Source organism: Podarcis vaucheri (assembly GCF_965113315.1).
Source record: "Podarcis vaucheri genome assembly, chromosome: 12".
Classification (NCBI taxonomy): Eukaryota; Metazoa; Chordata; class Lepidosauria; order Squamata; family Lacertidae; genus Podarcis; species Podarcis vaucheri.
The window spans coordinates 26,490,917-26,516,630 of record NC_138750.1 but is presented as its reverse complement, the minus strand read 5'-3'; the positions used below and the strand labels follow the sequence as shown (position 1 = coordinate 26,516,630).

The window sequence follows — 25,714 nt, the reverse complement described above, 5'->3', positions numbered from 1 at the left end:
TCTTTCCCCAAAACTACTTTGCCTTCTTCGGCGGGTGCCAAATTCTAGTGGTTACTTAGATTTTCTTTTTAGAAATCCTTCTATGTTACATAAAATGAAACAACTTGTAAGAACAAATACTATCCTTGATTTTAGCCAAAAGACTGATGAAGTAATAAAACGAGGCAACTTAAAATACAGGTCAGATATTGTGATAGATCTACATATGTGTAGCTCAGGAAAATGTATTTGTAGAGCAAAGGAATTCATTCATTATTATTTTTCAAAATATAGTCCGGCCCCCCACAAGGTCTGAGGGACAGTGGACCAGCCCCCTGCTGAAAAAGTTTGCTGACCCCTGGCTCCTTATATCCATTTCCAGAGATTTCTGAAAAAAATATTTCAATTCACAATGTTAGAAAACAGCTTCAACATAGGAGACTTCAACCTGCAGAGGTGAAAAGTGGTTTTGGAATTGTCTTATAGAAAGCACATGGAATTCCTCTACCCACAATATAATTGCTTTTTCAAGAATTTATTCCCCTCAAGTACATCTACACTGTGCATTCTGCTGAAAAAACTGTAGCAAACAAACCATACCAAAGAATACCTATAATTCTTTAAAATCACATCAGTCATCATTTTAAAACCTAATGAAACAATGGCAACATAACAGACAAAAGGTGACTGCGCTGAGATGGAAGCTTTCATCGGTGCTTCATTTACCGACACACAAACACATATATGCATGATCTGGCCGTAGTATAAAACTGTCTTAACACTGTAGTTCTCTGCATGCAGTATCTGTAGGTACCAAACGTGTGATGGGGCTTTCAAGCACATGCAGCTAGCCCCACTCCCAAGATGCCAATATAGAGGGGCCTATATAGGGACGTGGGTGGTGCTGTGGGTTAAACCACAGAGCCTAGGACTTGCTGATCAGAAGGTCGGCGGTTTGAATCCCCGTCATGGGGTGAGCTCCTGTTGCTCGGTCCCTGCTCCTGCCAACCTAGCAGTTCGAAAGTACGTCAAGTGCAAGTAGATAAATAGGTACCGCTCCAGCAGGAAGGTAAACAGTGTTTACGTGTGCTGCTCTGGTTCTCCAGAAGCAGCTTAGTCGTGCTGGCCACATGACCCGGAAGCTGTACGCCGGCTCCCTCAGCCAATAAAGCGAGATGTGCGCCGCAACCCCAGAGTCAGCCACAACTGGACCTAATGGTCAGGGGTCCATATATATATATATATATATATATATATATATACACACACACACACACACACACACACACACACACACGGCTCCCTCCATGGGGACAGGAACCCTGTGAAGGGTTTGTGTGTAGGACCATTCCAGACCAGGCAACTGGGCCAGCTGGCAAGAAGAAGAGTTTTTTCTTTGTCAGTGGTACTTCGGTTTAAGAACAGTCCGGTTTAAGAACAATTTGGTTTACTAACTCCGCAAAACCGGAAATAGTGTCCCAGTTTGAGAACTTTACCTCGGTTTAAGAACGGAATCTGAACGGTGGAAGGGCACCAGCGGCGGGAGGCCTCATTAGGGAAAGCACGCCTCGGTTTAAGAATGGTTTCAGTTTAAGAACGGGCTTCTGGAACGGATTAAGTTCGTAAACCGAGGTACCACTGTGTAACAATAGTGCTGTTCCACAGAGCTCGACTTCTCTGCACCATTAGGGTCGCTGTTCAAAGGAAAGAACAGCAGGGAGATTTAAAGTAGAACACAGGCCTGGAAAACTTCCCAGATTTGCTGAGGGCAACTTGTTACTCAGGAAAGTCAGTTCTCCCTCTGCATGCTTCCCAAATTGCTCTCATTTCAAATCGTTTTGCAAACTGTATATAAGAATCCACAGATATGGTATATACCAGGGGTGGCCAACTCCCAAGAGACTGCGATCTACTCACAGAGTTAAAAACTGGCAGTGATCTACCCCCTTTTTGGGGGGTGCAGGACTAAAGTGTTGAGCTTTTTTTAGGAGAGCCAAAGTTATTGAGCTTCTTTGGGGGGAGTCAGTGATCTACCACAGACGTCCAGTGATCTACCAGTAGATCATGATCTACCTGTTGGACGTGCCTCGTACAATATGAATTTCCTTGGAAACTTACCAACTTTGGGATTTGGTGCATTTTCTTTAATGACCTGATGCCTAGTTATTCCATGGTAATTTGGGGTATGCTTTTTTGTGCTTTTAGTTCCCAATATTGCAGTTTGAAAGCTAATTCCTTAATACCATCAAAGCTTATTAGAAACAAAGACTATGTAAATATTATGCATTCGTATTAGTAAATTAATCTAAATTAAATTAAATCCACTCAAGCACTGTGGTTTGCTGAGCAGCCAAATGAAACTAGCTGTTTAGACAAATGTAACAAATTTCCTCGCAAAGGTTCCAGCTGCAGTCTACAGTAGCCAAGGACACAACGTCTAAACTCTAAGCAGGTCTCTGAAAAGTTTTGTGTTTAAATGGTAAAATCCATTGGGGGGTTGTTAATGCACAAGATATATCAATAATTACTTTACAAGCATCATCTTTCACAAAACCACAGGCTTAGAGAAAGGTGGGGGGAAGGCAGTCTGTTAAGTGGAAACATACAAATAACCCAGAGATACATTTTAAATAAAAGGAAACATTGTACTCATGTAAAAACACCAGGCAGGCCCCACAAATAACCTAGAGATGCATTGTAAAGAAAAGGACACATTCTACTCATGTAAAAACACGCTGATTCCCGGACCGTCCACGGGCTGGATTTAGAAGGCCATTGGGCCAGATCCAGCCCCTGGGCCTTAGTTTGCCTACCCATGAGCCAACCTATATAGGAGTAGCAAAAATGCTTGCCTTTAAATAATTTATTTGTTATTACTTGTCAAGATAGGATAGTACTTTTTAATTACAGTACTGACAATTTGGTTTCTATATAAATTTCCTAGCTTCATTATCTTGCTGCCTTAATTGTTTTTTATCTATTTCACACTTTGATCTTCAATATTTTTCATGCTTTAGTTTAACTAGGCTTTGTGGTACTGGTTTGTTAATGTAGCCACCCAGTTAACAGTAAACATTCATTACTTCTAAATGAGTATAACTGGGATCCTTGAATCAGCCCAGTTTGATTCCTTGACTCTACTAATCCATGTATATATTTTTTAATTCTAGAACTCAGCCACTGAGAAACAGCCTGAGAAGTGGAAAGTACAACTCACTTTAATAAATGTCAGCTTAACAAAGGAAATCATTTTTCAAAGATATGTTGGTTTTATTTAATGCCACAATAAGGAGAGCACAACATATAATATTTTGGAGTGTATTTTCAGAGTAAATAGGTTGCCAAGCAATCATATCAAATGGTGTTAGGGTTCAGTAGCAATTGAATGTGTGTGACGTTGGAGGGGGGAAGGTCATGTGTCTAAAATGCATGGTGTCAGTATTTTACAGGAGATTGTTTGTATGCTGAGGGACCTTCTTGACCTGATGCTCTCAGAACTTGGAGAACAAACACTGGGCCCTAAACACGAAGAAAATGATGAGATTGTACAGTATATAAGATAACACCGTCCTTTAATAAAGCATCCTTTTTATTTTTGTTTCAGCTGTTTTACCATATGAAATACACTGTTCTGCTAGGACAAGATGGCAGCTCTTAAACTGAAATTGTTTTCTTTCTGTGGTGGTTATAATAAAAAAATGCTATTTGTACTTTACATTTCTCAAGGCATTTGCATATATGCAAAAAAGTGGTGGGAGTCAGGTCCACTCTGGTTTTAAGGTGGCAAGGTGAAAAGGAGGACAGAATTGCCACACTTTTAATACTTTGGAAGAAGAGAGAATTTCAGACGGTGTTGCTTGTTGTGTGAGCTACACCTGTTGGATTTTTCTTTCTTTCTACACAGCTGTTAAAAGTACAGGAGATCTGACCTCTTTTTTTATCAGGCGTTCAAGCTGGAATTGTCTCGAGTCCCAGGTGAGGAGCATGTGGCAGTCAAGATTTGTTTATCTCAAGTTGTATTTTTCTAAATAAGTTCCCTAGTTTTATACTGTAGTGTGTATATAGGGACACAGTTCTCAACAATCACTACAGTGGGCATTGCTTTCAGGTGGTTATGGTTGTATCAGTGGCTGTTACATGTGTTACTCATTGTACTGAACACAAATTTTAACAGATCCTCAGGGACAGGTGGGTGCATGTAGGGGAAAAATTGCACCAACTTTGGTGATTTTCAGTACAATTTACTTCCAGATTAGTGTATTTAAGACCCCAGAATTCAGACTGTTTTTCTTCTATTATAAATGAGAAAGCATCTATATTAGTACCTACTGGTTATTCAGACATTTGGTGGTGTCAAGCTCTCCTAAATTCTTGGATTGCTTGTTGTATTTGATTCATACCAGATACTTCCTTTGAATTGAAAATGTAGAACAATAGCTCTTGTCTTTGTAGGGGTTCCTTTTAGCTTATTTTGTGAATATGGAGCACTGGCCCTGCTGTAATTGAAGCAGTCAGTTTGTAACAAATTAAGCATCAAAACATGTGGGCTTGAAAGTAGTTTTTGTTACGACACTTCATAAATATAATTACTGTTATGACTTTCTGTCCTGTACAATATCTCTCTTCATTGTGTACACTGTATGAGCTGGGCTCTTAAAGCAAAGCCTAGAACAGACTCATTTGTTTAAGATCCCATGGGAAAATCAGGTACCGGGTGTGCCTCAGATCTACTGTTGCTTGTGCCAGTGAAAGAGGCAGATTATGTTCCCAGAAAGTAGCATAAGAAACATGGTTAGTATTCTGTAATTTGAAAAATAAGATACTTGATTCACACTGTAGCTACTAAGCAAAGATTCAGGTGGTCGATTTTGGAGACGCTTGCTTTGTGGTAGTCTTACACAAGTGGGCACCTGTTAGCCACTTCTGAGGACATGTGGAATGAGTTTGCCCAGGGCCAGTTGAGTAGCTGTTGTTTACAAAGGAACAAGCCATTGTTGATAATCCACAGCTCAAGACAGCACTTGTGTTCAGCAAGAGACTAGCTTCTTAGAGCTGATAAGGCAGCTTTTTGCAATGTGTGGCTACTATTTTGCAACTGCTCCATAGCAAGATCCATATGGAGCCGGAGCTTATAAAAGGATCCCAACATCTGACTGGGTTAACAAACCTTTCGCTTTTGGAAAGGATCTTGTTAAATCTAAAACGTTGCTTAAAATGCATTTGCATTTCTCATAGAAGTCACTTCATCTTGTGTGGAAATCTGCAGCCAGATCCAAGAGATATGGAGACTAGCTATGGAGAGATAGAGAAGTTATTTTAATATCCTTGGACTTATGTTTGGTTATTTTTATATAACATTGACCGAGGACCAGGTCTCCATATTAATACCAGTTCCCCATTACTTGAATTACATAATATGGTGTAATTTGCTCCACTTCTGTTGGTAATAATGTTCCTGATCTTAACTGTATTGACCTCAAGATGTTGTTCAAACCATTTGCCAATCTATACAATTATTTGTTCTGCTGATGGTGAATTTAAACTACAGAGACCCTCATTGATTTGCTTGCTTTTCTGCTGCTCGTAAGCCATATGTATCCCAAGTATTTTTGGCTCCCACTTTTGTGGTCAATGCCTTAGTTCAAGTTGCTTCAAGTGGTATTTGTTGCCCGAGTTAAGAGCATCAATACTGACTTGGAAACCCCCCCCCCCAACTTGGTGTTTAATTTCTTTAGTTATGACATGTGCAGCATTTTAGAAAGTCGTATCTGGATTCTTTTATTTTATTTCTAAGGAGCATCAGTAGTTGTCAGTGATGTGCCGCTGCTCTCGTGACACCGGCATCATTGCAGTTTACCTGAACAGAGGTGGGATAGAGCAGAGGGGCAGCAAGATTAGACCTGCGCAGATGTACTGCTAGGAGCACAGAGCTGTCTCCACTGGTACGGACACATAACCCCAAAATTGCTGCTGTTCTACGCCACCCCGGGCTCATCCAGGTAAACTCACGTTGGGTAGGTGCCTCTGTGGTTGTGCCCCACCATGCTGACTGCTATTGAGGAATAGCCATGGTTGCACATTCATGTTACATGCACCTGTTAATTCAGAGTGACATTTGATGCATCTGTTGAAGTGGACTGTGGTTCATGAAAGCGAAGGCCATAATAAATCAATTAGGTGCCACAAGACCGGTGGTATTTTTTGCTACAGAAGATTCACGCTTTTACCCTTGTGGAAATGGCTCACAACTCTGGTGTGATTCCTTTAATGTAATTACACTACAGTCATACCTCGTGTTGCGTTAGGTTCATGTTGCGTCTTTTCGGCTTGCGAATGTGGTAAACCCAGAAGTGTATACTTCTGGGTTTTGCTGCGTGCACAGAAACATTCTGCGCGCTCCACACATGTGCAAAAGCGCTCTATCGCATCACGTGTGTGCACAGAAGCAGCACTCCAGTTACAGACTTTTCGGGGTGCGAACGGCACCCCGGAACGGATCAAGTCCGTAACTAGAGGTACCACTGTACATCCTCAAAAGATTTTGAAGATAGCAGATTTTAGGTTTTAGTCTTGATGGCTCATTCGTGTTTGTGGTATCAGTGATTGTGTTCCTATCCTTTCTTCAGGCTCTGAGTTGTTTTAAATTTTCATTTATACCGACCCATTTTCACTGAAGAGCTGCTCGCTGATACTTCAAAGCATGCAGATCTTTAGCAATTCAATCTGGAACAACATCTAGCATTATCTCATAGGGCATAGGCTGTCCTTCTGATGGGCATTCTAATACTTGTTCCTTGCTTGTTATATGCTTTTAAAATGCTGTAGCTGATTCTGTTGATTTATGATCATGCCATGTGGGGTAATAGCTACTAAGATAATCACTTTGGCACACTTTTCTTCCAAGAAAAGCAAAGCGTGGTACTCATAAAAGATTATTGCTAATGGTCAGTGACACCTGGAGATATATTATCTATATTATTTGACAGAGCCGGCCCAGCCGTTAGGCAACATTATGTTATTCCACACCATTCCTTTCAATGCAAAGTCAATTAATTTCAGTAATCAATTGTGTATTGTTTGTGGACTCCAAGCAGCACTGAAACTGAATGCTGATTGTGTTTGCTGGATTGATTTCTGTTCTGGACATGGGATGAATAAGCAAAGATTGGCAATTTCTGCTCCCATTTCCATTTTTGTCAGAATTCTCTGACATTGCTAAGTTCCAGAGGAAGAATCACCAGAATCACAAGTACATCTCCATTTTACTACATCTGAACAACTTTATAAAATGTACGAACTGGCTCTTTGGCTGTTTACTCGACATTTTAAATAGTAGTGTAGCTTCCTTTTTGAAAATTCTTAATTAAATGATAATAATTCTATCCTTAGCCATCAGATATACACTTCTTCTTTTATGGCATAAGAACATGCGATTTTAATCCATCTTTCGTACTGGTTTGGCTGCTTCATACACAATCTGCTTTATCCTGTCACTTGTACACACATGACAGGTGCAGTTTCATTCTTCACTTATTGCCAGAGCATTCATTGCTATCAGAGTCTGTTCCTGAAAATAGCATTACTTATCTTAAATCTGTTTTTCAATTATTGGCCATGTTCTGATTTCAGATTCTTTTTCTCAGGCTTTATACTTCACATGTAAATAAAAGTCTATTCTTGCTGCCTAGTTTTTCTTCTTCTGTTATCACTGTCAGTTGCAGACAATTAAGTTGAACAATGGGAGTTTTTTTGTGTTTTTTTGTAGGCATGGTTTTAATCCTACTCTATATTCTGTGTAGGATTCGCAGCTCTTCTAATAAAAACATCACCCTAATTATTGCGGAAAACTTTGTTGTAATTCAGCTTCATTGCTACGTTAGTGGGAAATATATTCTAACATTTCCTTAATTGTTTTTGTAGCCAGGTTTGGTCTCATGGTTTTTTGTTGTTTTTTTCCACATTCTGCATTCTTTTTTTTCTTTTTTTGTGTGTCAAAGGAAGCTTCTGCCTTCTGTCTTGGGATCCAGTCGTGATTGCAAGGGTAAGAGGAAGAAATGTGTTGTAGCATTTGCTGTAAGAGAAGGCTGGGTGTACTGGGAAACCAGAAAGATTTAAAGCAGACACACAATTAATGGGTTTAAGGCTGGCCATATAGGGTTGAAAAGACACAGAGATTGCAAAATATATAACCTGAAATGAATCCAAAATTTACCGTATTTTTTGCTCTATAAGACTCACTTTTTCCCTCCTAAAAAATAAGGGGAAATGTGTGTGCGTCTTACGGAGTGAATGCAGGCTGTGCAGCTATCCCAGAAGCCAGAACAGCAAGAGGGATCGCTGCTTTCACTGCACAGCGATCCCTCTTGTTGTTCTGGCTTCTGAGATTCAGAATATTTTTTTTCTTGTTTTCCTCCTCCAAAAACTAGGTGCGTCTTGTGGTCCGGTGCGTCTTATAGAGCGAAAAATACGGTATCTTAGCTTTGATTCATTCCTCAATATGTGTCAAGTTGCCTTCTTCTTTGCCAGTCTCTTGCTATAACAACATTTTAGCCATGCTACTCCCTGACCCCCACGAAGGACAGGAGGAATAAAGGGGTGAACCTTTAATTTTAGCAGCACCTTGCTGCCTGTGAGGTGCTTTGAAGTCCTGATGATGGATTTAAAAGAGGATTAGACAGATACATGAAGGTTAAGGCTGTCAGTGGCTACTACCCATGATGGAAGCTATGATCTGCCTCCAGGCATAGTATGCTTATGAACACCAGTTGCTGGAAACTTCAGAAGGGGAGAGTTTCCACAGGCACCTGGTTGGCCTCTCTGCAAACAGGACACTGGATTAGATGGGCCATTGGTCTGATCCAACAGGTTCTTCGGATGTTTATGCTCTTCTCTGCATGCACCCTTTTCTGTGAGGCAGTATGTTCCCTTCGCTAGAACAGTCATCATGGCTAAACAGCCATAGACTATAACCTTCCGTATATTGTGGATGCCAAAAAATAATAATTAACCCAGTGACATTTCGAAGCCCCATAGCCATTTGTTCAGTCATATTTAAAAATATGTCATAGGAGATGAGAACCATTTAGGAATAAACACTTTATAACAGTGCAAGGTTTTTTACGTGTAGCTGGATGTCAGTAATGCCTGGGAGGTGATTCAGAATAGTATTGTCAAATAGCCATTAGAGGAATAATAATTAGCAGTAGGTTACATTAATGACCGAATGTATGGAATTAGGGATGCATTTCTAATCAAAGCAATGTAGTGAAAGGCTTTTCGGAATTATATTTTTTGCTGATGCTCTTATAAATGCAATATAAAAACAGCACAACTGCTAAATTGCATGCTTGTGCGAGAATTTCGCACAAATTTTGACATTTTATTAATTTTAGATGAAATCCGGGGACATTCCGGGGATGGAATTTGTCCGGGGACTTATTCACAAATCCGGGGGACTGTCCCCGGGAAACGGGGACGTCTGATAACCCTAATGTACAGGGAGTTGCACCCTCATTAAAGCACCCAAACATATGTGCACTAGTGTCTAAGGGAGCATGTCTGCATTTGCGTTCTGTGAGTTTGCTGCTGCCCAGAGGCCCAGCCTCAAGCTCAGAGTCCAGGGCTGCTCCATCATCCACAGATGTTGTCTCCTGAGCTTGACTCATCAGAGGAATTGATTGTGTCCACGCAACAATGGAGCAGGGAGTACACCAGGTCAAAGTCCACAGAAAGGGGAAGGAGTGTTAAACTTTCCACTAGGAGGTTGGTCTTTTAAGATCCACAGTATTCAGCCTTTGTTGGATAAAGTTGCTTGCTCAGAGGCATCCATGTTGTTGCTGTTGCTGCTGCTGCTGCTACTGCTGCTGCTGCCACTAACAGCTTGCCTTGACATCTTGCCACCATGGATGCCTGATGCAGATGGATCAGAACAGCTGAAAGAAATATGTGTTAGGTGATTATTGTGTAACATATAGAAGGTAAAATCTTCCCTTTTCCTGCTTACCTTCCTCATCCCAAACAATAGGTGACAGAGATTGCAGGAAAAATGTATCTTCTTCAAGATGCTTCTCAATGCTTCTTTTAACCTCATTACCATTGAACACATAAAGGCTGCTCTGAGAATACAGAAACCTTTTGTTTTGACACACCCTTAAAACACACACACACAATTACGGTAAACATTTTTACTCCACCTTCCACTATAAATCCTGCAAGACAGTCTATTCAGAATGGCTGTTGTGTCCTAATTGTGAAACAAAAGCAAGGTCTTAGAAGCTATAGGACACCTTATTGTGGATTCAGAATAGTTGATTTCCAGAGGAGTAGCCATTTGTTAAGTAGTAATAGCAAAGAGTTATGTGACATTTGAAAACTAATACATTTTATTACGGCAGAAGCTGTCGTGCACATTTATCCGATGCATGGATTCATGCATCTGATGTTGTGTTCTGTAGCCCACAAAAGCATATGAAGTAATTAAATGTGCCAGTCTTTAAGGTGTCACACGGCCCTTTGTTTTAACAGTAAATACATACTTTAGTGGAGGGGTAGGCAACCTAAGGCCCGTGGGCTGGATGCGGCCCAATCGCCTTCTCCATCTGGCCCGCCGACGGTCCGGGAATTAGCGTGGTTTTTACATGAGTAGAATGTGTCCTTTTCTTTAAAATGCATCTCTGGGTTATTTGTGGGGTTATTTGTGTTCATCCCTCCCACCCCAAAGAAATATAGTCCAGCCCACCACATGGTCTGAGGGATGGTGGACCGGCCCACGACTGAAAAAGGTTGCTGACCCCTGCTTAAGTGACTCTTTCCATTTGAGATATACCTCATGTCCCCCATTATTTGGGCTGTTACTGGAGATACCAGTTTGTTGAATAAGATGGAAAGTTTTTGTAAGATGAGAATAAAGGAAATGGGGGCTGTTGTTCATAGCATTTATAAAGACACCTCCATTGGTACCAATTTTATTTGAGTGTCCTTTTATCTACGTTGCTGAAATTAAATTATATATCCATTACTAAAATTAGAGTGAAGACTCATTGGATTACAAGTGTTTCCCCCCCCCCCCCGATCCTTGAATGAAGTACTTTCTTGAATAATTCTGTAATGGAATTAAGTGTCATGCATCTCATCTCCTGAAATGTTTTAATGAAAATGATAACTTTTGATGCTTAATGTTAAGTAATTACATAATTAAAGATGATGCACACCATGGGGATGAATGGAATATTTGGATGGCAACAGGATAAGGGCATATAATATTTTCCATATAATTCAAACATCTATGGAGCAATACTTCTTGATCCATAGCTTTTGACAAATTGATTCTTCTGTTAGACCACAAATGGCCATGTTGTTCAGATGCCTGATTTTTGTCTTCCCAACTTAAGAATGGAAGACGAAATACCAGTGGACAACAAAAGAGGTTTAAAGACACTCTCAAGGCAAATCTTTAAAAATGCAGTATAAGCCCAGATAATTGGGAAACACTGGCCTGTGAACACTCCAGTTGGAGAATAGCCTCTACCAAAGGCGTCATGGACTTTGAAGAAACATGAATTGAGGACAAAAGGGGCTATGAGGAAGGCACATTTGGCAAATCCTCACCATGATCAACACCCATCCAGAAACCTATGTCGCCACTGTGGAAGGATATGTGGATCCAGAATTGGCCTCCACAGTCACTTACGGACCCATCATTAAGATAGTGTTCATGGAAGACAATCTTACTCGGCTTCAAGTGATCGCCAAAGAAGATTATTCCAGTATAGAACATAGATTTGTTGGTGCAAATATTTATGATAGGGACCTTGTCGCCTTAGTCTTTGAGCATTGTGCTAATGTAGGGTTTGGGTGCCCAGGAAAGTTGCCTGCAGCGCCTAAACTGTGGCTAATTTTAACAATGGTTTGTTGAAACAAGCCATGTTCTTAAACTATGGTTTAGCATTGACTTGTTTCAACAAACCATGGTTAAAATTAAAGCATGAATGACATGGTGAACAGTAGTTAAGCAGTAGTTAATCTAAAGTGCAAGCAAAAGCTTGTGAACTGCACTAGAGGACAATCTAAGGCTCTCCTTTTTTGTCTTGTAACACTAAACTATGCTTTAGAATTGCTTACAACTACTAAGCTTTATCTTTTCGCTGACTGAATCAATGGTGCTTGTTATTTCATGATGTTAGCAGTTTATGAATTAGGACCAATACTAGGTTCCAATTGATTAAGAACTGGTGCAGGAAAATGGTTTCACACCAGCTTTTAAAAATTTGTTTGAATTGCCAGCTCAGTTGGTATTGATAACGCCAGGGTTGCAGGTTCGATCCCCGTAAGGGACAGCTGCCTATCCCTGCATTGCAGGGGATTGGACTAGATGATCCTTAGGGTCCCTTCCAACTCTCTGATTCTATGAGTAACTAACAAAGCTATAGTTAAAGTCTTTGTAAAACACTTCTTCTTTTTTCAATTTGCATACAGCAAACAACACTTCTTGCCTTTCAGATGTTCAAATTTGTCATACTCAGGAAAATAGCTTTCTTTAAAAATGTCATTACAGCTTCTGTGTTCCAGAATATATAAAAGTTATTTGGAAGAAATTGATTTGAATCCATTAAGAGCAATATGATCGTTCTGAATTTTCTGTAATAGGATCCGCAGTTTAGGTCTCTTTCACCGCATTTAAATGCAGTCTTCATCCCTTGATATTTCTGGGGAAAGTGTTTGACAGCTGAATCAGATATATCTGAATTATCAGTTTTCTTTTATTACCTTTTCCAGATGGAAACTTTCAAGGGTAGTTGAGCCATGTCTGCTGCTTCTGTTAGAGTAAATGCTTTCAGGGAAATTGAAATAATTACCAATGTAGTAAACACATTAGTATTAGTATGTGGCAAGGACTGGTTTTCATAATTTAAGTACTCCTCCTTAACAAGAGATTAGAATATATTTGCCAATGGGACTAATGCATAGGAGAGAATGTACAAAGAAGCATATTGATGCTCCCAGCATTGGATTTCTTGCTTGCCACATATCCAAATTAGATTATTGGTGTGCCTCAGCAGAGGTTGAGGGCAGTGGGCATTGAAGGTGATGTAATTTAACAGCACTAATAATAATGGTTGTTACTGCACTAGATTTTTGGTTGCTCTGGACCCAATTGCAGATGCAGGAGGGTATCCTAACTTTTTGGGTTGGCATTAGCCCTAGGAAATAATGTCTCAGCTCAGCAGCTCATAGAACAGGCTTCCTCAACCTCAGCCCTCCAGATGTTTTGAGACTACAATTCCCAGCATCCTTGACCACTGGTCCTGCTAGCTAGGGATCATGGGAGTTTTAGGCCAAAAACATCTGGAGGGCCGAGGTTGAGGAAGCCTGTCATGGAATGTCAGTGGCATTAAAAGGACTATTCCAGAACTCCAGCTGTTCTTCATAAGCATATTAATGTATTATCATCTTCTCGTAAGCACATGTAGTTGGAAGTTAAGTCTTCCTGACAGCAATGGGACTGATTTTCAAGTAAGTGTGCCTGGTTAAAGCCTGTGGGAGCCGTTAAGGGCTACTTTGGAGGCTGCTACATGGAGCAGCTTAATCTCTGTGTAGGGGGATAGTATATGTTTTGTCATACATGAATTGCAGCAAGAATATTTTTTGGTGTCACGGGTACACAAATTTGACAAGTGATACCTGCAGCAACTCCTTCAAAAAACACTCATGCATTTTACATGATACAACACGCGTTTTTCCCTTCATGGAGATTAACTGCGTCAGGAAAAGCAAGCGAAAGCAGCCCTCAATTATCACTCACACTTTTGGTGATATTTGCTGTGATCTCCTAATTTTTTCCTAAATGCATTCAGGCAATATTCTAAGTAATTCCAGGCAGGCCTGGTGTATGCATAGGTAGGGAAAAGCTTCGTTGTCTTCCAAAATATATGTAGTTTTCCCTAGTTCGAATGCTGAACAGTATGACACATATGTTCATATAGAGGACATTGAGGGGAAAGGAGTGTCATTTTCTCTCTCTGTGCTTTTGTAATTGTGCATGTAAATCTAAGTTGCTGACTTGTAACAGCATGCATGCACCTCAAGAACAGGTACGGCTGCTTTTTATTGTAATCATGCTGCAACATCACCTCATTGGGCTCAGAAAACCAGACTATTCACATATGGTAATGGAACTGAAGTATATTTTCCTTCATTTGTTTATACGAATTCTTACTCTTGCAGCCTGTTTTCATGGCTGAAGTTCCCATCCCTGCTTCCCACCATACACAGATGACATGTGTCAAGAATTCTGATATGGAATATAACCCTGTACACACACACACACACACACTTGTGTGAGAAATAATATTTAAAAGAATGTTAATTCATGACATTCCACTTCTATAGGGGTCATGCAACACAAACTATACCCAATTCATCACCGGGGAGCGAACTGCTACAAACAAATGAGTTTACATTTACAGTCGCTTTACAAACTTGTCCTCTTGTTGCACTGGGATGCAGGCAAGTGAGCACATCCTGCATCTGTATTGCAGTTGTTTATACAGTGGTACCTCGCGTTAAGAACTTAATTTGTTCTGGAGGTCCATTCTTAACCTGAAACTGTTCTTAACCTGAGGTACCACTTTAGCTAATGGGGCCTCCCGCTGCCGCCGTGCCACCATCGCATGATTTCTGTTCTCATCCTGAAGTAAAGTTCTTAACCTGAGGTGCTATTTCTGGGTTAGTGGAGTCTGTAACCTGAAGCGTCGTAACCTGAAGTGTCTGTAACCCGAGGTATCACTGGACAGGGTTTGTCTGCTGTGTTTGGGCTGCCTAGCTGGCTACTCCTGAGCTGTCCTTGGCTTTAGTTCCTCTTAGTTCCATCTACTGCGATGAAACTACCTCTGTACCATCTGACTGAATACACCACATTTGGGCTACCCCTTGCTGAGGTTCACTCATCAGATCATTTTTTAAAAAATAAATAAAAAATCATTAAAAAAAATATCCTGCCCTTCCTGCCAAAGGAGCCTGAGGCAGAAAACAAAAAAGCATTAAAACAACTGAAACATACTACAGTGGTACCTCTGGTTATGAACTTAATTCATTCCGGAGGTCCGTTCTTAGGCTGAAACCGTTCTTATCCTGAGGCGTGCTTTCGCTAATGGGGCCTACCACTGGGTGTGCGCCTCTGGCGCACGATTTCCGTTCACATCCTAGGACAATGTTTGCAACCAGGAGCAGCTACTTAGCGGAGCTCGTAACCTGAAGTGTTCATAACCAGAGGTACCACTGTATGCTTGTTCACACTATGGAAAAGACCACACTTTTTGCTCCTCGTCTGCTCCTTTCTTCAGTATACCAGGGATGAAACAAACCAGACTCCTTCAAAGCCCCCCTTCAAAGATCAGGACAAGATCGTCTTTTGAGAGGGGCAACATCTTCAGAAGCCCCTCTCAAAGTGCTATATTGTACAGTGTTCTCAGAAGCCCCATTTAAAGTGCTGCATAATATGGCACTTTGAGAAGGGCTTCTGAATTCTACAGGCAAAAAGAAGTTCTCTTGATGTCTGTACCCGCAGGTCAGACTTGGCCTGCTGGGCTAGAAATGTTTCCTGCCCCTGATTTAAAGCAATGTGCAAACCAGCAGGAGTTTTAGACCTTATCTTTTGACCTGACCGATAAATATTTATAGCTAAGCCAGGTTAGGAAGAATCAATGGGCTACCTGCAGTGTGTTGCCAGCCTGATATGCTGGGGCCCTGGGAAAGCAGCACTGTATTGCCATTTCTTCCTCTGCTTTTCAGCCTTGATGTAGTTTGCCAGGAAGCACATCAGCACATAGCCTAAGAACATAGCTGTCAACTTACAGATTTGAAAATAAGGGACCAGCAGCCTCGAAAATAAGGGATCAGCAGCCAAAATAAGGGATCAGCAGCCAAAATAAGGGATCAACAATTACTTTGATAAAATACATACTTCGTTGCGTGCAAATGGCTTTAGATACCTATTAGGTCCATAAATTACCATTTAGCATATATTCAATGCAAAAAAAACAGCAATAATTTGTTGTTGACAAAGGATAGCTGGACATAGAAAGGGCCACATTAACTTCAGTAGCTTATTTAAGGGACATCATCAATAAGGGACAGCAGCAGGACATGGCGCTGGAATAAGGGACTGTCCCACCAAATAAGGGACGCTTGACAGCTGTGCCTAAGAAGCTCCTGGTTGATCCTGACATACCCTGACCACTTATGCCAGTGCATTTGCATGGAACCGTATTGCTTTCTGGAACAGATGACACATTCATCTGTTGGTATTTCAAGGCTTAGGATGTGAATGTTAATTTGCAAAATCTGCAGATGGGAAATGTGTGTGTGTAAATTGACATCTGCCAAGCGAATTACAATGTTCGTTCGGTAAATCCTGGCATCTCAATATTTGACTAGGTTTGGAGACATTTCTGGTATAACTCGCATGCCTTCAGTTGTGATTCAGAAGAAAGACTTGATGTGCTGTGCTCGATTTATTCTTTACTTACACATACAGAGCTTCGTGGAATTTTTATCTTTGCATAATCACTTTGAAAATGTGAGTTCTGCTGACTGCTTCATTTCATAACAACCACAATGTGCAAATAAGCAATGCAACTTTGAGAAAGGTTACTTTTAAATAACTGAAATAAATTTAATATTTTTTTTACCTTCTGGCAATTTGCCTGCAGTATGGACTGGTTCATGCGTGCTGGTTTTCTTTGTGTTTTGTTCTATGCAAAGCCTGGTTGTGACTATTGGTTGTTACCTAGGACCAAGGCCAAACTGCTTCTGGTTTTAGTGATAAGGGTAACCAGGAGTAGGTCCATCCTGTGAGCCCTGCTGCAGTTCTCTGTACATTACGACTGCCAAATGTTTAGTGTGATAGGAACCAGGTGCCAAATAACTCTACTGCCTGCCTGCCTGCATATTGTGCAATAGAGAATCATGCATCGTGTTAAGCAGCATCCTTTAATTATGTATTTACATGCTGTTCTTCTGCATTTCTGAGAGCTGCCTCTTCAAATCTGACATGGCTTCCGAATGTCTTTGTTTTTTCTGTAAAAGATATGCAGTCTTGGAATGTTGCAGATTGTGGACCACATTGTTGGGCAGTGTATATTGTTGCATGACACCCCAATCTCTGAGCGGCACGAGATTCCAGGGGTTCCAGGAGTTTACCCAGGGTACATGTTTCCTTTGGAATGAGGTACAACAGAGACTCTGGTGTCTTTATGATATATGGTTTATTTACACATATATACAATTGGAGCCTATGATGGAGGGGTTCACAGCATTCACACCCCAAGAGGGCCTTGCTTCCCGCTAGCCACAACTTTGGATTCAAACAGAAATCAATAATCTCTCTGGCTCTCCAGCTTGCTGCTTTTCTTCTGGCTCACGTTTTCTCCACAAACTCCCTATTCTCAACTTCGCTTTTGTCTTTCTATTTGTGAATTGGAGGGGATGGGGCTACCCATGCTATCATCTCAACAACAAAAAACAGAAACAACAAATATATTTAAAGTAGCCAAATCCCAGAGGCTATACAGTAGGTAAAGGAATGATGAAATACAGTGGTGCCCCGCAAGACGAATGCCTCGCAAGACGAAAAACCCGCTAGACGAAAGGGTTTTCCGTTTTTCAATGCGCTTCGCAAGACAAATTTCCCTATGGGCTTGCTTCGCAAGACGAAAACGTCTTGCGAGTCTTGCGATTTTTTCCGCTCCCCCCTTTTTCTAAGCCGCTAAGCCGCTAATAGCCTTTTAGCCGCTAAACCGTTAATAGCGCTAATCCGCTAAGACGCTAATAGGGTTGCTTCGCAAGACAAAAAAACCGCTAGACGAAGAGACTCGCGGAACGGATTATTTTTGTCTTGCGAGGCACCACTGTATTGCACAATATTTTAGAAGCCAACCAATTAATGTATTATTGTTGATAGATTTGTGAGTTCAGGGCTATTTTCATGATGGAACCTGTGTGTAGGATTAAGAGAATGTGCTCTAGTACTTGAGCAATGAATATGCCTATTTCAAAACCCTTGATACTTATTATTCTTTCTCTTGCTAAATCTTCCCAGCTTTTCCATCAGTAAGTCGAGGGCCCTGGTAAGAGTGCAGTATGGAAGTAAATAATAAAATTCTAGGCTTACAGGTTTAGCACTGAAGAATGTGTGGTGTAATGCAGCTTAAGACCTTGAGCTTGGCACTAATTTCATAAAGGCCCGCAATTATAAACATAATCCTGTTCATTCTTCCATTGACCTCCCACCCCCAGCCTTCAAAAATCAAACTCCTTTGCTAATGAAACAGAAATTCTGTATCCCAAGTACATTTGCATAGCTTCCATGCATACTGTCGGAGAAACCTATGGCGTAAACACTTTCAGGAGGAATTCCTGCTTGGAAGTCATTTAAAAAGCATTACCGTGGAGGAAAACGTTATGCTGCAAGACGCTTTTGATTTAACAACTACTGTTGTGCTTCTTCTAGCCGGGTAGCGGGAAGCAGGAAATTGGGTGGAGTTCCTCCAGCGTCTTTAATTAACAAGAGCTCAAATGAAGGGAATTATTGCATGGGCCAGTTTCACTGAACTGTGCACTGATATCCCCTGTTAATTCAGAAGTCGCGTATTTTTTGTATTTAAATAATATGTATAGAAAAACCCAGTGTCCCCTCTGAAGTGCTATTAAGAATCAACAGACCTTTCTCTGCTTTGTTGGATACTCCACAGTTGGAGGCAGCAATCCTGTACTTCTGAATACCAGTTGCTGGAACTTGCAGGAGAGGAGAGGAGATGGATCTTGGGCTGGAATCCTGCATGGGAGTTTCCCATAGGCATTTGGTTGCCCTCTGTGAAAACAGAAGGCGGGACTTGATGGGCCATTTGCCTGATCTAGCAGACTCTTCTCATGTTCTGATGTTTATAAATGGAGACTAGGCAATGATTTGAAAGAGTAATTGAGCCAGACTTCTTTCGTGCAAATTATTCTGTGTTGCCTCCTCCTGAAATTCTGGGCTGCATCAATAGGAGTATAGCATCTAGATCAAGGGAAGTAATAGTGCCACTGTATTCTGCTCTGGTCAGACCTCACCTGGAGTACTGTGTCCAGTTCTGGGCACCACAGTTCAAGAAGGACACTGACAAACTGGAACGTGTCCAGAGGAGGGCAACCAAAATGGTCAAAGGCCTGGAAACGATGCCTTATGAGGAACGGCTAAGGGAGCTGGGCATGTTTAGCCTGGAGAAGAGGAGGTTAAGGGGTGATATGATAGCCATGTTCAAATATATAAAAGGATGTCACATAGAGGAGGGAGAAAGGTTGTTTTCTGCTGCTCCAGAGAAGCGGACACGGAGCAATGGATCCAAACTACAAGAAAGAAGATTCCACCTAAACATTAGGAAGAACTTCCTGACAGTAAGAGCTGTTCGACAGTGGAATTTGCTGCCAAGGAGTGTGGTGGCGTCTCCTACTTTGGAGGTCTTTAAGCAGAGGCTTGACAACCATATGTCAGGAGTGCTCTGATGGTGTTTCCTGCTTGGCAGGGGGTTGGACTCGATGGCCCTTGTGGTCTCTTCCAACTCTATGATTCTATGATTCTATGATTCTATGAAAAGTGAAACCAGGAATTGCATGGCCTTCTCAGCCCTCGCCGTTGTATTTTTTTGCTGGAAGAAGTTGTAATTGGCTCAGATTACATTGGGATGTGCTGTAGATGAGCAAAATTAATTTGAGATAAAGACCAACAAAGTCTCTCTCATGTAATTTTGTGGATAAAATTATCTGGAGCAGATCAACGATGGCTCAGAAAACTTTGTATTTATTGAATTCATTTCAATCCACTTACTCTACGTTTCTTACCAGTTCAAAATACTTGCTCCTACTGGAAGGGAAAAGGAACCCTGCCCTTTTCTTCAGTAAAGACCATACTAGATGGGCAAATCATCAAAGATTAATTACACCAAACCAAAGGAAACAAACCACAAGGGAAGAGATTGTGAAGAACTCCCTATGCAGAGACTAAAAATTAAGTCAAGACAGATTGCTCTGATTTCGGTTCCTAGTTGTTTATACAACTAATGGGAGCTAGGCTGCACTAATCAGAAAATCAGCCTTTGAAGTACAAAGTTCATGCAAATGCGAGAAATGCAAATGGGCTTGAATTTAATTAAAAATAGGAGAAGTGGTGAGAATAGAGAAGCATTTTGTACGGATCCCATTTCCTTGCTGGCGTGTATGTATGTACATGTCTGGTAATTTGAACTGACGTGGGAATCCTTTTAAACATTTCATTAAAAATCAAGCAGCCCAACATTTTAAATGATCTTTATATATCTGAGCAAGAGCTGTAGTTTTTTCAAAGTTTTGAAATGCATTTAAAGACTGGCATTCATCCCTCCCCCTCTCTGGCTGTACAAAGGGCTTATATACATGCTTTCCTGGCCTTAGATGTTAGCAAGTACAGCTGGCAAGGGAAGAACTCTATTTCCGATTTTCCTGTCATCATGTATTAGCTCCTCCTTTCCAGTAGCCCTGAGATTTGCACTGGATGAGAAAGAAAGGGGAGAAGGAGACAGGAGAACATTAACAGAGGAATAGGAACAGATACAAGTGTGAGAAAAGGAGAGAGATGAGGCAGAATTTGGGCATTTCGCAAGGGTTCTTTCCCTACTTGGATGTCAAGATTTTAGCACACGAATATCTCGCAAGATAAATGGCAGGTGTGCTGTCTGCACTCCAATACGCTTACCAGAACTGAGAATCATAAGATTAGCTCATGTAGTGCAGTTCAATATGGAAGAATACGGGACCAAACTTTGCCGCACGTGGTATCACAGCATATCTGCTGATTTATTTAAAGTCCTTATATACCCTACCAAGGCAGCTTAAAAAAGACAATTAGCATTATATATACACAATAGTATGAATTATTATTATTATTATTATTATTATTATTATTATTATTATTATTACAGTGGTACCTCGGGTTAAAAACTTAATTCGTTCTGGAGGTCCATTCTTAACCTGAAACTGTTCTTAACCTGAAGCACCACTTTAGCTAATGGGGCCTCCCGCTGTTGCTGTGCCGCCACCACACGATTTCTGTTCTCATCCTGAAGCAAAGTTCTTAACCCGAGATACTATTTCTGGGTTAGCATAATAATAATAATAATAATAATAATAATAATAATAATAATAATAGTATTAACCTTTTCCTCCAAAGAGCTCAATGTGCTGTACATGGTTCTCCCCTCCCTGTTTTATCCATTTTATTTAGCTTCAAATACATGGCAGGGATATTGTGCTTCCAAAGGATTTATAGTACAATCAGCACAGTACAATCCATTTTGCAGTGGGTCTTGTGCATCTACCTGCTGTACCTATCCACCAGAAGTTGCTTTTTGTGCCTCAAACTGGCAGCATCCAAAGTTCCTGTGAAGCTCAGAAATAATAACAAAAAGGGAGAAAGGGAAGAAATGGCATTTTTTTAATATAACATATTTGAAGATTCGTGATTCAACATAGAAGGACTTACAGTGAAACCTAAACTGAAAGGGAGGCACTTTTGATGAAGCATTTCCAAAGAATAAAAAAGCAGTCCTTTCAGTGATTTTTCTTTCCCAAGAATTGTGTTGAAAGATAATACACATATATGCTCGTTTCTGGGCAATGCTTCTTGAAGGCTGCCTCAGTGATATTAGCAAGATCCTTGATTATCTGGGACTGACCATGAGAGAGAGAAAAGAACTCTGTAATACAAAAGGGAGAAAGGGTGCAATGGCAGGGAAACAAAGGCAGTCAACAGGATGAGGCCTTAAGCACTGCATATGCCCCCTTCAAGTAAATTGGGTGGCCATTTAATGCAGTCCTACTTGAGAACTGCAATATTTCCATTGAATTTTCCAATTAATAACAACTTTGTTTTACGGAGCATTTGTTTATAAATATGTACCGTGGTACCTTTGGTAACGTACTTAATTTGTTCCGGAGGTCTGTTCTTAACCTGAAACTGTTCTTAACCTGAAGCACCACTTTAGCTAATGGGGCCTCCTGCTGCCGCTGCGCCGCCGCCACGCGATTTCTGTTCTCACCCTGAAGCAAAGTTCTTAACCCGAGGTAATATTTCTGGGTTAGCGGAGTCTGTAACCTGAAGCGTATGTAACCTGAAGCGTATTTAACCCGAGGTACCACTGTATCTGGGACCACCACTGGGACGCGGGTGGCGCTGTGGGTTAAACCACAGAGCCTAGGACTTGCCTATCAGAAGGTCGGCGGTTCGAATCCCCGTGACGGGGTGAGCTCCCGTTGCTCGGTCCCTGCTCCTGCCAACCTAGCAGTTCGAAAGCACGTCAAAGTGCAAGTAGATAAATAGGTACCACTCCGGCGGGAAGGTAAACTGCGTTTCCGTGCGCTACTCTGGTTTGCCAGAAGTGGCTTAGTCATGCTGGCCACATGACCCGGAAGCTGTATGCCAGCTTCCTCGGCCAATAAAGCGAGATGAGCCACAACTGGACCTAATGGTCAGGGGTCCCTTTACCCATTACCTTAAGAGAAAGGATTCTTTGAATCTGTGCAAGTAGCAGGGTTGAAGGTTGCATTGCCCAGGACCAGGGTCAGCAGTATGTTGCAATAAGTTTATAGAGTTCAGAGTGGCAAACACACACAGGGCGCTATGACCACCCTTATGTTCCAAAGTTTAAACCAGTGTTCAAGTCTAGGGAGCCAATGCATGGAAGTGTAGACAGTTGGTGGTAGCAAGGAGATGGGGGAGAAAATGAAGATACAGATTGATACTGAAAACTGAGTGTAGAACAGTGCATGAAGGCAGAAGGATTACCTGCTTGTAATGGATGGCAGATCACAAGGGGGGGGGGAGAGACTGTGAAAGGAATTTGCAGTATAACAAAAGACTTACCTGGCTAGTCTTTTGCAAATGGATGCAATAATTTAAAACTTGCAGCTGAGGTAGACAAAGATTTTTTTAAAAAAAGAAGTCTGCAAATGCTTTGTGTTTTCTTTACTTCTCTGTTGTCTTTGCTCAAAGTGAGATATCATTGACCTGAAGTAATACATGCAGGCTGAGTGGTGTAAGTTTCATACTTTGTGCTGTTTTAGCTATCGTTTTAAATGCAAGTTTGCATATAATTATTCTCAATCCTCAAAGGAAATCTCTGTATTATCATATTTTGCAGAAATTTAATTAAATGATTTCAAGTTTTTGACTCCCTGAATGAGGGAAGTTCCAGATCAACACTCTTTAAAATTATCATAAATGTATGAGAGAATGTAGGTTGAAATAATAGAAAGAGCCCAATTCCATTCATTAATCACTAAATATTTAATAACAAAAAAGGTCATCTTGTTTCGCAATTAACAATGAAACCGAATACAATAGTTTGATTTTTATCAGATACCTCCTTGAAATTCTAAACAGTTGGACACACTTAACTGTGGGCGCTTTTGTTCTTGTCTTACATCAGCAATTCTGGGACAAGGATTGTCAGGAAATGGCAGAGTTCACTCCCACATCACTTGAAGTTCCCTTACACTACAAAGATTAAGTTTTCATCCTGTTTTGTTAAACAAAGAGGTAATGATTAAACACATTTTCCCCTGTGTATTTAGAATATTTGCACAGGGCCAGACTGCCCCCTGAGGACTAAGTGCTGGCCTCATTTTTCACCCTGTGAATTTTCCTGAGTCATGCATAGCTGCTGTTTGTGGGGGCTTTTGAAAGACCCTGATTAGGAACAGGAATCTCTCATCTATCTATCTATCATCTATCTATCTATCTATCTATCTATCTATCTATCATCTATCACACACAAACACATACACGTTCGTATGTTTCCTGCTTCAAAATCATGCTTGGCATCTGTTCTGCCAGAGTTCATAGAACAGCATTCTTTGGCCAAAAGCAGGTATTTTAACTTTCTGTTTTTGCTGAAGCAAACTTCCTTTACCTGCTGCCAGTGCACAGACAGTCCATGGAGCCGTTTGGCTGCCACTTCTGGGGCTGAGATCTCCTGACTCAATTTATAATGCATCAGACTCCACTGTAAAACCAAGTCAGAACCTGCCCCTGTTCTTAATTCCGAACAACCTGTCCTGTAATTACTTGCGGTAAGGACTGTGTTGTGCCCACCTCTCTGCCAGTTGCATCATTTGATGTCTCTTGCCTCACCTTGTCCTTACAGACAGCTGGTGGCTTCAGTCAACCTTGCCTTCTTTAAATTGCTTTGGCTGCGCCTCCCTCTACCTGCAGTTGCATAGCCCTCCCTACGGGTCGAGCAAAGAGATTTGGGGCTGGTGTACACCTAGGCCAGGAGTCGGCAAGGTTTATCCTGCCTGGGCTGGATCGGTCCCACAGAGATCCCTCTGTGGGCAGGATTGTGAGTGCACCCGCCCGCAATTTTCGGCATCTGCGTCTGCGCAGACACGATTTTTGACGTCTGTGCAAGCAAGTCCCTTTGCTGGTTTAGCACAGTGCGCAAGCGGGCAACTCAGTTCGGGGGTGGCTCGTGGGCTGGTCAAATGGCCTCGGCAGGCCCATGGGCCTTAGGTTGCTGACCCCTGACCTAGGCATTACTTGATTACTCTATTGGATGACTGGCAGCCAAATCTATGAACAGATTGCACTGAAAGGCATTGAGTTTTAAGCAATATAGTAGTTCTGTCTGTCACGTGAAAGCTCTGTCCGATGGGCCAGTCACACATGCAAGGCATCACTTGATATTTATTTATTATTGCATTCTAACTCGCCCTTCCTCCCGAAGGAGGCCAGGGCTGCAAAAAGCAAACCCGTAAAACAATACAATTAAAAGATAAAACATGCTTAAAAACGATTAAGAATATGTATTAAAAAACACATTAAGAACATCTAACACCATTAAAAGAAAAAGGAAAAAAAGCCACATGCCATCACAGCTAATAATTTCAAGGTTACCAAAAACAGCATCTTTCAGGCATGGTGCGCACCGACCCCTCTCGCTCTCCAGGCTTCAGCGAAAGCGTGCATTCGCCCCATAGGACGCACACACATTTCCCCTTTATTTTTGGAGGGGAAAAAGTGCGTCCTATTGGGCGAAAAATACGGTATATATAATGCTTTGGACTACAGTGGCACCTCGGGTTACAGACGCTTCAGGTTACACTCCGCTAACCTAGAAATAGTACCTCAGGTTAAGAACTTTGCTTCAGAATGAGAACAAAAATCATGCAGCGGCGTAGCAGCAGTGAGAGGCCCCATTAGCTAAAGTGGTACCTCAGGTTAAGAGCAGTTTCAGGTTAAAGAACGGATCTCCAGAACGAATTGAGTTCTTAACCCGAGGTACCACTGTACTTGGAGAAAAAGTGGGATATAAATTCAGTTAACAGCAGCAGTAGTACAACCAAACTTACAGAACTAGGTCAGGATCTATAAATTTCTGAATGATATGGTTAGGACAATTTGTCTTGAACTTTTTATTTCCATTCTTAACTGTTAATAAAATGTTGTGAGCGTGGATTATAATAGACTCACTTCAGAATTCCCCCATGAGTTTCCTGTACAAGCAGCACTTACATTCAAGTCTATTATTTGTTCTTTAATGTCTGCATTAGGGAAGCATAATACGACTGCACTAATTGTGAGATCAGAAGTGCAGAGTGAGTACAAGCGAATTGTAGAAGAATTTATGCAGCACACACTGCAGCGCAGTAATTAGATTTATTTATA

The 25,714-nt window shown here is 41.3% G+C and overlaps 1 protein-coding gene and 1 long non-coding RNA gene across 2 annotated transcripts in view; one reads left to right on the top strand and one right to left on the bottom strand.

Annotated features, from left to right (window-relative positions):
* CHN2 (chimerin 2) overlaps positions 1 to 25,714 on the top strand; it is a 146,312-nt gene that overhangs the window by 7,607 nt on the left and 112,991 nt on the right. The gene's annotated exons all lie outside the window — the stretch shown is intronic.
* LOC309515604 lies at positions 19,617 to 23,732 on the bottom strand. Its single transcript, XR_014212560.1, has 3 exons — positions 23,473 to 23,732; positions 21,533 to 21,746; positions 19,617 to 20,529 (listed from the first exon to the last, which is right to left on the bottom strand). It is a non-coding gene; the product is annotated as an uncharacterized lncRNA (long non-coding RNA).